At 43.5% G+C, this 15,240-nt stretch overlaps 1 protein-coding gene across 4 annotated transcripts in view; it reads right to left on the bottom strand.

The window, feature by feature from the left end:
- The window catches only part of GLI3 (GLI family zinc finger 3), a 197,900-nt gene extending 184,791 nt beyond the window's left edge, over positions 1 to 13,109 (bottom strand). For 2 of the 4 annotated variants that reach the window (XM_015854996.2, XM_015855000.2), the window contains exon 1: positions 12,759 to 13,109. The gene's annotated coding sequence lies outside the window, so the exon portion shown is untranslated. Of the gene's footprint in view, positions 1 to 11,736; positions 11,843 to 12,329; positions 12,442 to 12,758 lie in introns of those variants that run through there. The other 2 variants (XM_015854997.2, XM_015854999.2) reach the window with 2 other exon arrangements.
- Between the last annotated feature and the right edge of the window lie 2,131 nt (positions 13,110 to 15,240).

The raw sequence follows: 15,240 nt of genomic DNA, 5'->3' as shown, positions 1-15,240 counted from the left end.
GAAATGATAGAAGGTGACATCCTTATGATGCAGGAGTGATCTAACATTCCTCACTTATACCCAGTAATGCTCAAATACTGAGGAGATATCTCATACCAGCTTCTTTATAAACAAGATCCTTCCAGATTTCACAGAATCACAGAATCACCCGGGTTGGAAGGGACCTCAAGGATCATGCAGTTCCAACCCCCCTGCCTAGCAGGGCCACCAAACATACACCTTTACTAGATCAGGTTGCCCAGAGCCCTGTCCAACCTGTCCTTGAACACTTCCAAGGACAGGGCATCCACAACCTCCCTGGGCAGCCTGTTCCAGGACTTAACCACTCTCCTAGTAAAGAACTTCCCCCTAACATCCAACCTAAATCTTCCTTCTTTTAACTTAAAACCATTTCCCCGTGTCCTGCTATTATCAGCCTTTTTGAAGAGTTTACTCCCCTCCTGGGAGTAAGTTCCCTTCAGGTATTGAAAGGCTGCAATGAGGTCACCCCGCAACCTTCTCTTCTCCAGGCTGAACAAACCCAACTCCCTCAGCCTGTCCTCATAGGGGAGGTGCTTCAGCCCCCTGATCATCTTTGTGGCCCTCCTCTGGACCCTTTCCAAAATCTCCATGTCTTTTTTGTACTGAGGGCTCCACACCTGGACACAGTACTCCAGATAGGGCCTCACAAGAGCAGAGAGGGACAATCACCTCCCTATCCCTGCTGACCACCCCTCTCCTGATGGAGCCCAGGATCCCATTTGCTTTCCGGGCTGCCAGAGCGCACTGCTGGCTCATGTTGAGTTTTTCGTCCATCAGGACCCCCAGGTCTTTCTCTGCCGAGCTGCTCTCAAGGACAACTCCTCCCAGGCTGTACAGGTGCCTTGGGTTCTTCCGGCCCAAGTGCAAAACCTTGCACTTTGCCATGTTGAACCTCATTAGGTTCACCCGAGCCCAGCTTTCCAGCCTGTCAAGGTCCCTCTGAATGGCATCCCTTCCTTCCACCGTATCGACTGCACCACTCAGCTTGGTGTCATCAGCAAACTTGCTGAGGGTGCACTCCATTCCCTCATCGATGTCATTAATAAAGATACTTTCACATATGCTTCCCCTCCTTCATCTTGTGCAAGCCTGTGCACAGCCTAGGTCAATTCTCATCCACATCAATCTGTTCAGACTATTCCAGTAGCACAGGCTAGGGGAAGATAGTACTACTGCCAAGCTTTCCCCATCACCTAGCCCAGAACATGACCATTTTCTCTCTACAGACTTGGTCATACAAGCATCAAAATCTCCAGCCACAGCACAAGCTGGTCTTCCAACATGCTCTTACCAACTTCAGCTTAGGTATTCCCTAACAGTTTTCTAGGCTTCCTCTAAAGGAGTTTTAAAAGTTATACATTTTCAGTTGTGGTTATTTTCCTTCTGTTTTGCCTTTTTAAAGCGCCAAGGCATCTGTTGAGCCAGTGCTTCCATTTACATCAAAGAGTTCGGCTGTGTGACAACTTGGAGGATAAAGCTGCAGCATGTGGCCCTTGTTTCCTTCAGCCCTGAGTTCACAGGCCTCTTGTCTTTTGGCTCAGTCACGAAAGGAAATCTTGTACTCGCTACCTAACTAGAAAGGAAGACACCACATAATTCACTCCACTTCACCATGCCAGCAGTGGCGTGAAGCACTACTGATGGTCATTAAAAGGCTGCCAGGTGTCCACAGCATTCCATGTCTCTTAACTCTCACTTTCATTTTTATGCTGTCTGCTGTGGACAACAGTAAAGAACACAGCTCTAAAATAGCAGCTGAAGTGGATTTTTGGTCAGAAAATTACAGAATTGGCAAAGTGCTAATATAAACACATGCTCTTGGTACCTGTTCTGGTTCATGTCTGCTTAGTTTACATACAGGAGACTGTTCTTATTAATATCAGCATTGAAGAAAGAACACTGCACGAGTAAACTTTCTTCTTTGGTCTTACTCTCTGCATCCCTGGCTGACTGTTGCATACATTTCCCCTGTGCTTTCCTTCCTCTGCTCTCATGTTCCAAGGTGTCTGCAAGAATTCCAGCAGCTCCAGCTACATTCCAGTGCTGCACCAACTCTATGGCGACAGGCATGGATGGAGAAGTAAAGAAAGACAAGAAAGACTGCAGGACCAATCATCTGAGGTGGGTGCCTTGGTGTGTTTCACCAAGCACATCTGATACAGACAACTGGAAATTAATATGGTGCCTCAAAAAACCATTTTTTCCCCACGAACACAAACTTACACCTGTGTTGAAAACACAAACTATGCACAATTCTTTTAGAATCATTGCCTGTAATTCTGGCTATGTTTTTGTTTTTTTTTTATTTTCTTACTGAAATTGTACTGAAATATGGGAATTATAATCTACCCAAAGAAAAATAAAAGAAAAAAAACAAGAAACAGCAAGAAAGTCTGGGACAACATGAACATTTATTTCCACTGGCTGCTAATTCCTATCAAAAAGCATTCTGAAAATCAGTCAGCCTGACCTCATCTGCACATTAAAATATGATGCGGTTTATTTAACAGTATACAGGTCTCCTGCCTGCACATGGGTGAGTAATTTCCCAGTTCCCGCCCTTAGGCTTGAGACAATATATTTTTATTCAGCAAGGATGAGCTCCTCATTCTGAAAAGCAGAGAGCTAGCTTCACTCAGCTCTCCAGCATCTTCATGTGCATATGAATAGCAATAAAATGCTATTAAGGTGCGTGGGCAAAAGTCTGAACTTTCATAAGTAAATAGAGAGAGAAACATTCCTTCCTGAAACCAAACATTCATGGCTTGTTCCCATTCAACCATGCCTGAACCTTTTGTAATATCCCTAAAGCCTGACCTCCCTGCACAATTAAATTCCAGACCCCCATTTTAAACCTAATCTTTCCCAAAACAGCAACCTGCCTGCAGGTGTGTCTCTTCTTTTTTGAAGCACGTATGCAAACTTTCACAAATGCATGTTTAATTGGGGGGGGGGAAGGGAACAAGCTTAATTACGTAAGGAAAACTGCCTTTTAAAAAAGGAACATCAATGGCAATATGTTGGCAATGTATTTTGAACAAAACATTCTTTCAAGCAGTTTGAAATGATATAATTTCCGGTCCGACATATGCTGGTCATAAAATTGTGCCTCACTGTAGTAAAACAATTGTATTAATATAGCAGGGAGGAAAAAAAAGTCTCTGTTCATTTGCTTACAGTGTCAACTAACTGAAATGAGTGGAGTAGCCCTCACCCTGAAGAGCAGGAAACATGACCCCATCTGAATATTACACTGCGGTTTTCCATGAAATCCTCAGCTCTGCCTTGCTCAGCTCCTCTCTGAATATTTAGATCATTGTTGTTGTTTTCTTAAGTCAATAATTTCACTCTAAGGACCAGATCATGCACACATTTATGCATGTAAATAGTCTCACTGACCATCAACAAGATTACCTGCTTCCACATAAGCTGTCAGGAATCAGCATCTTAAACTCTCAGTTTGCATGTTAGGCTGGTTTTAAACCCTCCACCTTTATGAGGTATGTTTTTGAGGAGGTACCTTTTACCATATTGTTTAAAAAAAAAAAAGCTCACTGCTTCATTCGATGCCGCTGCAGTTGTATTCAGTTCATTAACAAGTGGTTTGCATCCGCTGAGAAGAGCTGTCTGAAATAGCAGTGTTACAGCATTCATCATCATTACATCAGCAGTAGGGAAGCTCAGACTGATTGCTATCAACAACCAGAGTGCCCCAATCAGCGTGCAAGCAAACATAGCATGTTTAATTTTTCAGAAACGACCCTGGGTATTTAGGGTGGTTCATAGGTACCACTTTGATTCACACCATTGGAAGCAGTCTTTGGGGATACAACACATCTTGAAGAGCGCAACTGTATGAAAGTGAAAAACATGAGGGGAGGCACAAAGAACAATCAGGCCATTACAGCCTCTTTCAACCATAAAAGACCCTTTATCAATTTTATCAAAACCAGTTACACTGTTCCTTGGGATTATTTAAGGATTAAATAAATAAATAAATAAATCTGCATGTTCAGATGCATCCAAATGCAAAATTTACACGACACAACTTTATGCTATTATATGGGAGCTATTTCACACTGATTTATTCAGGTTCAATTCAGGCACGCTTTACTTCTAAAACCCACCTAGACCTCAGCACTGCTTTTCATCAAACCTGCTAACAAAGCTGCCCTGAAAAAGTTACCCCTGACAGTACTTGCTAAAAAACACACGAGTACTCTGATATTTTAAGCAATATCTACCAGTTACATTATTAACCTCTTGGAACACTTAACTATTTTTATAACAGCTATAGGAACTAATCTAAATGCTACACATTTTTGAAATAGTTTCACCTTTTCTCAATTCTCTGTAAGCTAAATCAGAGCTCTGCAAACCTCATTAACTACTCCTGGGCACATTTCATTCAGATTCTTCCCCGGTGAGCCAACTGGTCACAGTAAGACGGATATAAACAGGGTAAAACACAGACTCATACTGAATGTGTATAAAAACACATCGAGTTACTAATAAGCTGTGGAAGAGATATCTTATACTTCACAGTATTCATCTGCTTAACTTACATGCCTGATTTATAAACGTGCCACTCGTGAGCTTCGCCTAAATCTGTTTCAAATGCAAAATAAAATTAGAAAAGAGACAAAACATAATGACTGTATCAGATTTGTTGCTTGAAAGTAAAAAATACCCCAAGTTATAGGGCGCCACACGTATTAATGCAATCTTTCCAAATTCACTTCTATCTGCTATCTCTTCCTGTAGGTTACTTTCCTTTGATTTCTTTCCCCCATATAGATTGAAAAACAACTAGACCTAAAGCCTGGTTAATGATGATCTGATCTGCTCCTGATAGGTTAAATAGCTCGTGGCAACAATAATGTAGGATCACAAACACAAAGGCAATCAGCTAGGCAAAGCAGTGCTATTATCATCCTCATGATTAAGATCCTAAGTGAGAAATTATTCTATGGAGTGCATTGAACTACTGATTAAGTGTAGTAATTTCTTGGCTCCAAACTACATTTGCTTACATCTTTCCAATGCAGATAAACATAACTGCTGAAAGTTATGAAAATATTTAAAGCATACACATACAGTAGGATCAGTAATGATGAGTAACAATTCCTACTCAGGCTGCACCTCAATTGCTCTTAAAATACATCACCCATATCCTCCTGCAAGAAGATTATCTCTGCTCCTGTGATATTTATCCTGTTGTTAAGCAGAAGTCCAATTAAATATTTTTACTGTCACTTGAACAGATTAAATTCTGTATCTGAATAAACAAGCTTTCCACATGGAAAAAAGTGATCTGTAGTTAGTTTCTTATCCAGTAAACAGAAAGTAATGGATAAAGAGACTGAAAGAAGATTTTGGTCCAGCTGCCTGACAGCTCTGTTCTCCATCTCTCACAGAAGCTGCTGCTTGGGAACACGCAGCACAAAGCTGAGGGTTTCAGAGCCAGAATTTTCAGCACATTTTAGTGACCTCTCATTTCAGAAACAATATATCCTCCAAGGTCAAAATATATATTCCATTTCTTATCCGAGACCTTTAGATTTAGTAACTGAACATTAAAGTGAAAAACAAACTAAAACATGTCATTAACACTGCATCTAAGTATTCGTTATTTTAATTACATGGCCGTGTGTTTCTTTTTACTCCTAATTTTAATTTTGACCCTCTTACAAACAATCTAATCACAGAAAATAGAAAGAACAAATATTGTTTCTTAAAAAAAGTACAAAGTGCTACACATTTTTCAAGCTTCCAAATCTGTAATATATGGGAGGAAGGGATAAGGGTTAAAAACAGTAACACATACTCTTTTCAAAGTAGAACTCCTGCCCAAACAAACCAGTACTGGTAGAAAACTAACAGTGAGCTTATTTTGCAGTTCTACACATCCTTGCGCTTTAAAGTCTAGAGCAGGAAAAACCCTAATGATATGTCAAAGAACAATTAGCTGTGAAAGAATTTACATGGAGAAAAATATCTTCCGTGGACTGCTTGTAGCAATAGCCTAAACTAAGAGTTCAGACTTCTCAACCAGGTCTACACTCAGTTTTTGCCCATACCTCTCTTCAGGAATTCAGCAGCACTAACTCCAAAACAAACTTAAACAACAGCATAGTGGCTTCCTTCTGTACAACACTTGTTTTACAAAACCTGACTTAGAGCATTCATGAGCTCAAGATCTGAAAGCACAGGAATATGCACAGAGAAACACAATCACCAAGTCTTGCTGTGTTGATAACAAACCTTATTACTTCTTCTGTTGATACTATTATTAGCATTAGAAACACATATGGTAAGGGCATAAAATGCTGTCTTCTTTTCTTTCTTGCTGATATTTCAACAAACAGTTTGGTAAAGCAAATTATAAACATCTGTAGCTGGTGTGCTTTGCATTATGATTCATTTGGTTCATCAAATAAGAAGTTCCTACAACTGCCACAGAAAAATGCAGAAATATTCTAATTCAGAGCACTGAAGCTAAACACAAATTCCAATGGCATGATCATTTTCTTCACACTTTTGGCTTTATCTCATCAATCCAAACAGATTAAAGTTTCTTTAGAATCAAAACTAGTCCTATATATCAATGTCAATCTACACAGGAACTAAGCTCAAGGAAGAATATATTTAATATACAACTACTGCAAAGATGAGTCTCCTGTTTCCAACTTACGATTTGCAAACGAGAGAAGAAAGACTGTATCCAACATTTTTAAATTAGCATCTTAAAACAAAATTAAAAGGTTCAAGTAGAATGTTCATGAAAGTCCCATCCTTTGATCACCACTCCCATTCCTGGAATAGTATTTATCTACTTAGCTTAACTTCCAACTTACAGGATACCTCAATCCAGAATTTCACATTCTAACCCAAGACAGATGTTTCAACCAGAGAGAGAAAAGCTCACCATAGCCAAGAAGAAGAACTTCAAGCATGGAAAGTACCTTATAAAACATTATCTTCAGTCTTAATAGTTTATTTTAGTTTTTACACCTGTCTCATAGCAAGAGTAAAACTGCACCATGATTCCTTCAAGTTTTGGAAACTTGACAAAATACAAAAGGACAACTCTGACCTGCAGCAGTGTGAATTCCTTTGCAATCCATCATCCGTGTTCAAAGTGGTAATCACAGAATTATACAGCTGTCTTACTGTTCAAGGAGAAACTTTCACCATGGATTGAAAAGCCAAACAAAACCACACGACCTGTTAGTTAAGAATTGGTGGTGCTAGAATTTCATTTTAATTATACGCAGTTCAGAACAGCAGACGCTGCACTGCAGTGACGCTAACTTGATCTGTGTTTCCGACTATTCGATTTCAGGTATTCACATATCTTACTTAACGAAGGCTCCATTCTCTCAGCAGCTGGATGAAGCATGCTTCACATGCAGTTCATTTTCTTGATGTTAACAGACTTGTATATAAAAAGAATTTCATACCAAGCAGCAAACATTGCTGTGGGGAGGTTCAGTTCTATACCACCACCAAAGTAGCTGGGTCTTCTAGCCCTAACCTAAATATCAGACACAAAAAATAGCAGTGATCTGAGCATCTTTGTAGAAAGGGATTACTGGTCTAGGTAATCAGAGCAGGAAAATAACTGACATAACAGTGGCCAATTCAGCTAACAAATTATTCCATTAGGATCTTGGGTTATCAGTGGATTTTGATCTTATCCGTTCCGATACTCAGCAACTATTTGGAGACAAATGTCTTCTTTCTCAATTATTTTGTTCTTCTTCGCAATCTAAATGATACTGCAGGTGTTTTTAAAGATCTATGTACTGTCTTGTTTCGTTCTTAAGAAGAGACAAAGCAAATCAACTCCTCAGATCAGCAGCTAATTTAATACACTTCCAAGGTAACACAGGTTCAATTAATTTATATGTACAGTGCACACAATAACAAAACCACAGTATGATGCCAGCGAGATCTTTAAGAAAGTTCTCCCCTAAATCTCTGCAGAAAGTGGCCTTAGAAGAAAGCAGGGATTAGAGGTAGGGAGGGGACTTACCTCAAACCCAGCCAAGCGGAAATCAGAGCAGTAATTCTACAAGTCGGTGGAGCACACTTTTAGAGCTATAATGGTGTGAAGAAGTACTGGGCAGCATTGCCTGAAGGCAGCACTAATACACAGATGACTAATGACTGGGCCAGGCAGACAATGAATTTGGGGGTTGAAAACTAACAGAAACCGTACAGCACCTTGACAAATGGGCTTTCAAAATTTCACTCACTGAATAACCTTTAAGCATAAAATTGGCTCAAGTTCTCTTGGGAAAAACATGACACATGTTGTTGGACAATAAGTACTTTCCTTTTTAATTAAAACTATTACCCCAAATACATAAACATGACTACAGCGAATAAAATCTAAGAGTTAACTCTTTAACAGCTGGAAAACAAGGCAAGACCTGGAAGCTGAGGTGCAATGCCACCCGTTCTTAAGGGCCAACAAATTCCAGGGTTCACTACCTGATTCCCTGAAATTCACAACTGGCAGAACACATTTTCCCTTCTTTGACACTTAAAGGAGAATGAGAACTTCAAAGGTATGTTTAATGAGCTGCTACAAATAAAATCGGTTATAAGAGGCTCAGAAATTGCGCACTAAAAGCTCTTAGAATTACAACTGGAAAAGTCTCATTTTAAAGAGCCTAGTCGAAGTCAAGCCCCCATAAAACAAATCAAGCCTCACATAAACTTTGTAACCTTGTGTACGGACAAACACATTAAAACAACAGAATCACACTTTAAAGGGTCTCTTTTTTCAGTGCAACTCACCTTCCAATCTGAGAATAGTAATTCTGGCAATTTTTACAGACAGAGTGAAATATCTGAAGTGTCTCTAAATTAACAAGTACCACTTGCCCTAGACAGCATCGCCTTTAGCAGCTCCTAAAAACTTCAGAAAAGGATCTTAAAACAGGAAGCTTAGTGAGCTCATAAAACTGTTGTTGGAGCCAGGAACACATAGCATGTTTAATCTGCGAACTGTGAGAGTCTACAATGATTTCAGCAAGATCTGAGGCATGCCCTCAAGGTTTGCTGGGATCTGGGATTAGGGAGTTGATAAGAACCCTCTACTGCCCATGGACATGTTTTTCTTCTGCAGTTAAACACAAATGCATAGAGACGTTTGACTGCTGCTTGGCGTTACTGCTAGAGTTATATAAAAGCTTTGCAGCTCCTTTTGCTGTCAATATATCAAAGTTAAAAAAAAAATCATCAAAGTGTGAAATTTCATTTAAAGTCTTTGCCAGTCTACAGCTCTATTTCACAGACCTATCAAATAAAAGTACAGATGAAAAATACACTGGGAGAACTTGAAAAGTTTGCAGCAGCACCCATTGCCCTATTTTTGTTTATTCTGTCTCATTTTATTTGATATTAAAGTATAACAAATCAATCGCCTTATAAAAACGACAAAATCTGAAGGGAGAATGTCTATAAAACCTATGCTTGGAAGATGATTTGAAATCATTATTACAGCTGAACCTTTTGTTGAATAAAAAGCTTCCTCTGTAGCCATTTTTGTATTTTAATTGCCTAACTGCAAGTTGGCAGAAAATTTCTTGAATCTTCCAAAACATCAGAATGACTACAGAAAATGAGTGCCAGAAAAAATTAAGCCTTCTTCAAAGTATTCTTTAGCTAGGGTTTTACAACAATAGCATAAAGAAGAAAAGTCTGACTTTTAAGATAATCTACTGTAGTCTAAAAGCATTAACATTCCATTACTAAAGTTTTCCTGAGGATTTCATGACTCATTGATTCACTCTTCCTTTAAGTCTGCTGCTTCTTTGTACATTACTGTCTCCATATAGTTGAGTGCATGCAACGCTGATCATTAAACTGTTTCCTTACATAACTCCAAATAAATCCTGCTCTAATAAGCATCAGATTCCTTATTTATCTGGCAAGGATGATGAACTTCTCACTAACGTTCTGAAAAACAAACAACAAAAAAAAACATGCCATTCCTCACTTGAATATGTGGGATGGAATTCAAACATGCACAGGTAACGAAATAGCCTTTCCAAAAATGAGGCAGGAAGTGTAATTGAAACTACTTAAACTTTTAAGAGTCAGCATCAAATGCATACAATTGTTTCGTTAAAAAATAATAATAATAAAACAAAAAAGAAGAAAAAAAAGAATAAGCAGTCTGTAAAATGTGCAAATTAAAATGATATCTGAACACTTTGATAATTTGGTTTCTTTAGCAACAGTTCCAAAACAGGTGATTTATACAAACCAATAATTTCTCAGCTCTCAAAAATGTTTTTGCATCTGAAAACAAACAATGTACCTTTCACAACTGAAGGCTGATTGCAACAGTAAACGCTGTCGTGGCCGCTGCACGCACTCTCAAGTCAAAAGCATTATTCCACTTAAGCAGGAAAACGCAGGTGATGTCTTTGTTTTGTAGCATTTGCACAGAAACGCTCAGGAAAACAGCATGTTGTACTGAAAAACGTGTGCAGATATCTGAACGCAACTGTGCAGACATTAAAGCAACTTAAGCCATAATTTTATTTCCACTTCCTAACAGCGAAAGAATATACACAAACTAAGGGAGCACACTTCTTACTCATTCTTCTTACTCATTCAGAATCACATAATCCTGCCTTTAAAAGAAATAATCCACCCCCTTAATGTAGCCTTCTCTCATAGTTACTATTTTAAAATTGGGCTATACACCAAACTGAAAGTATTTACACAGGAGCTCAATAAACCCAAAGCTTCATTATATAAACAAGCTCTCAGGAGGCTGCTTACAGTTTACATTGCTACACTCATTCACTGCTACTTTGAATATATATTTCCCCTGAAATACTGTGCTGTGGTCACTGCAATTCCTACACGTTAAGGTTACTTTACTTTTGAAACACAGCATTTGTCTTCCTTCACAATAATAGTGACACATGTAATTAAGAAAGTGTCAGATCATTATTAATTTTTAATAAAGTGCCTAAATGAAATAATTACAGGAATCAATCAGTGAGGCACCTTCCCAAATTACAAACCAAATGCACAAATATTCAAACTACTTAGGGCCAGTTCTGGCAGATTTCAATCCATAATCCCTCCGCAGACCAAATTCGAAACAACCTTACAGCACAGCGCAACTTGGCGACTTCCCGTTGTTTTGCAGACCGCAATGCCTTCAAAGCAGGTACTCGCACCCCGCTCAGCGAGGCGGCAGTACCCTTTTAGTAACATGCTAATTTCATCAGCCACGTTATCTCATGGTCTTTGAGAAATACCGCTTCTGAGTCGTTCTACAGCACACACAAAAGACACCAAAGTCTGCAGGTTGAGGTTTACAAACCACGTTTATTGAGCCCCGAGAGTCAGGTGGGGAGAGCGTTGCGCGGGCAGTGCGCGTGGAGCCGCGGAGCGCCGGGCACAGCTCCGGGCCGAAGCTCTCAGCGTGACCCTGTGCCGAGCAGCTCGCCTACCTGAGGCTACGGGCGCTGCCATCCACACAGTCCATCACTCCAAACTGAAGTGGCAGCTGGAAAATGCATAACAGCTGGCAAGGAGCTGAGAGAAAATGTTTTACATAAATATATCTGCATGCAAACTGGCAGAAGGCCACGGACACTGCGCCCGAAGAACCGCATCAAAAAGGGGTTGAAAAGGAAAAAAGAAAAAGATCGGGGCGGGGGGTGGATTTCCTTTTACCTTTTCTCTTCACGTGGTGTGGGGGTTTGAGTGCGGGCGCGGGCGGGAGAGTTCGCGGGGAGGAACAACTATTGTGCCTACGGCCCGAGCTAACGGCTCCTCAAAGCCGCCACTTTCCTCGGAGTCTTCGAAGTTGAGCCATGTGCTGAGTGGCCGCGCTCTGCGGCTCCCCCGCGCCCACTCCCCGCCCGGCCCGGCCGAGCTGAGAACAGCAGCGCGGCCCCACGCCCCCACACAAAGGCTTACGCCGCCGCCCGGCCGGTACGCAACTTTTCCTGCCCCGCGGCGAACAACGGCCGCCCGCCCCTCCCGCCTGACAGCGCCTTCCGCACCGCTCCCCCGCAAAGTTTGCGGCCGGCCTCCTCGGGCCGGGAACGCCCGCCGGCCGCTGAAGGGCCTGGCGTAGGCAGGCGACGAGGCTCGGGGCCAGCCCCGCAGCGCGCCGTCCGACTCGGGGCGCCCCGTGACAGCCATGTTGGGGTCGGCCCCCCGGCTGCCGCGAGCCCGGGCTCCGGGAGCGGGACGGAGCACCCGCGGCACGGGCGGAGCAGAACCCCGCGAACAAAGAACTTCTTGCCCCGCCGGGTACGTACCTGCCGTCGCCAAGCCCCGCGCTGCCCATAGGAGAGCGCCGCGGCTCCCCCACGCCGAGCTAGCGGGGTCGGCCGCCGACGGGCATGCTGAGGGCCGGGCCGGGCCGGGCGGCGAAGTCCCTGCCCCCCTCCAGCGGGACGCAGCCCGTGCCTCTGCGTGTGTGCCGTGTGTGTGTGCGCGCCGATCCGACATCGGCCGCGGCGATCTTGTAATCTGATCCCTCTGACTCACTCGCACTGACTGACATTTCTGATTTGGTTCGACAAAAAGAGCGGGGCGAGAGGAGAAAAGAAAAAGAGGGAGCAGCAGCCCCCCGCCGCCCCGCGTCCGGCGCTTCGGGACGACCGCGCGTCCCGTCCCCGGCACCACGCTAACTCCACACGGCCGGAGCCGGGAAGGAAATAAAAACACCGTGCCGAGGTACTCACGTGTCGGAAAAGTTGTTCGTCCCGCCGCTCTCCGAGTTGTGCGGATGTTGCGGAGCGCCCGCCGCCGCCGACCCCTCTCCCGAGCGCTGCCCTCTGGCTCGGAGCAGGGAAAGGCTCTTTGGGGATAACTCCTAATCCCCGCTCCCTCCACCAAACCTTCCCTCTCCCTCCCCTCGCAGCCGGCGGGGGCTGCCCTCTCCGTCCCTCGGGCCGGGGAGTGGATCGCGGGGCGCTGACGGTGGGGGCGGGCTGCGGGCTGTGCCCGGGGCTGCGGGTCGGGCCGCGGCCTGCCGGGCTGCGAGGCGCGCTCTCGGCATGACACCCCCGCTCCCCCCTTCCTTCTCCTCCTCCTCCTCCTCCCCCCGCCATCCTCCGGCCCGGCCCGGCCCGCCCCGGCGGCGGCCCGAAGGCGGCGACAGCCCGCCCACAGCCGGCAGGCAGCGGCGGGCCCCCCCGGCCGGCCCCTCCGCGCCGATCGCTCTACTGCCCTCTCTCCTCCTCCTCCTCCTCCCGTTCCATCCTTCGGGCCGTCCTTCATCCCCAGCCGGACGGCCTCCTCCTCCAGCCCCAAAACCGGGGCTTTCTGGCGGAAACGCATCCCCTGAGTGGGGTTTCCCCGTGTGCAGGATTCACTTTCACCCTGGCACCTCGGGCTGCCCTCAGCGACAGACTTCCAGGAAAGTTTCACCTAAGCCACCGGACTCTATAAAATCGCACTCTGAGAACAAAACGTGAGTGCATGGCAGAGGTGAAGGTGCCAGCCTGCCTGTCGGCCTCTCTGCACCCTCAGTTCCTCGTTGTCCCACTCTGCCTTGTCCCTGCCTCTCGGGACACAAATAGTGGCAACAATGAGCCCGAACTGCACAGAACTTAATGCTTCCTATATTCCTCATCTTTCAGGAAGCCCTGCATCTGAACAAGACACCTTGCCTTCTTCCAGCTCTGCAGATTGCTCCCCTGATGTAAGAGAAGTCTGAAAAAACATGTATGAGTATTATTGCAGCCAGTTTCCATTAAGTCTAAAGGCAGGTCTGGCTCTCAGGAAAAGTGTATGTTTTTAAGTTGTTGCCATCGCAGTGTCAAATACTTCATATACACCTTTTTCATAACTTGGCTTACAACCGAGCCGAGTAAAGATTTGTTACCAATGTCAGTGATTCAAAAAGGTACCAAAAGCTCCGGCTACCCCAGGCAGTTGACAGGTTCCACAAAAATCAGTGGTACTTGAAGACAAGCCGGCTCGCTATCTGAAGACGAACAACCAGCCTTTGAAACCACACATTTGATAAAGCTTCCCTTAATATTGCCATTGAAAACGTTCTGCATCCTATTACAAAACAAAGCCGTAGTTGAGGTTTGGGGTAAGTTCACAGCTTTTTTAGAAACCAAGAGAAGGCAATCTTTTCAAATCTGGATTTTCTCAGTGGTTTTTTTTTTTCTTTTTTTTTTTCACCTGGAAATCTCTGCAGAAGGATAGCTTTGGAGAAGCGCCTGTAATTTACAAATGCCATGATTTCACAGGCCATGCTGGGCACATTCGTGCATCTGTTTCTCAGTGCCAGATGTACTCCTGACTTTTGGGACAGACACACAGCACTTAGATGCTCTCGTGGCCAGGTACACGACGTCTGACCTGCCAGGCTCTTGGGCACACTGGGGAGATGCAGGCAGGTGCTGGCTTGCAGCAGAGAGGACCGCAGTCTGGGAGCCAGTGATTTCACAGCATACCAATGGGCCAACCTGTCCCTACCCCAAATGAGCAGCACACAGTTGCTCAACCAATACTGCTGACAGGCACAGGGCTACGCGGGAGGAGGCATGTGCTACAACCATATCTGAACAAAAACATTAAAAGCTTATATTATTCCACCTTTTTCATCCTGTGTGAGTTCCTTTTTGATTCCTGGGAAAATGTGAGCTGCCTTGTGAAAGTACGGGAATAGTTCTATCGCACTGTGGTTGTTTTGGCCTAGATATAGCTGTATGAACAGGATGGGAGGGGAAGACTCAGCATCTTTAGGCAAACCTCTGGATCACTTTAAGAGTTATACGGTTCTTACAAGTTATAGATCCCTTTTTTCTTTTTCTATGTGTTGCCAATTCGTTCATATTTTTTGCTGTCTTTTATTTTTCTCTCACTATTTTTATTCAGTTTGGATAATGAAAGCCTTCAAAAATAACAGAAATTAACCTATGTAAAAAGCGTTGCCATATAACCAACAAATTAATGGGGAAAAATCCATTTATCTAACCGTTTATCATTCAGAATTAATAATTGTAAGATATTAATGTTGACAATAGGTAGAACAAATGTTTAGATGGGCATGATTTTAAGTCGAGGGTAGCCGTTCAGATTGGTATTACTCTTAGACTTTTAGAAAAGAGAACTGCTGTTTCCTGGGATTTTTGTCATCTTCTTTTGCCATAAAAGTATATATTTTGTCCTCTTAAAAAAATAATCTGATTCACACTAGCTCAGTTC

Source organism: Coturnix japonica, chromosome 2 (genome assembly GCF_001577835.2).
Source record: "Coturnix japonica isolate 7356 chromosome 2, Coturnix japonica 2.1, whole genome shotgun sequence".
Lineage (NCBI taxonomy): Eukaryota > Metazoa > Chordata > Aves > Galliformes > Phasianidae > Coturnix > Coturnix japonica.
Note: the sequence above shows the minus strand (reverse complement) of the source record. Positions and strands in the feature narration are given on the sequence as shown.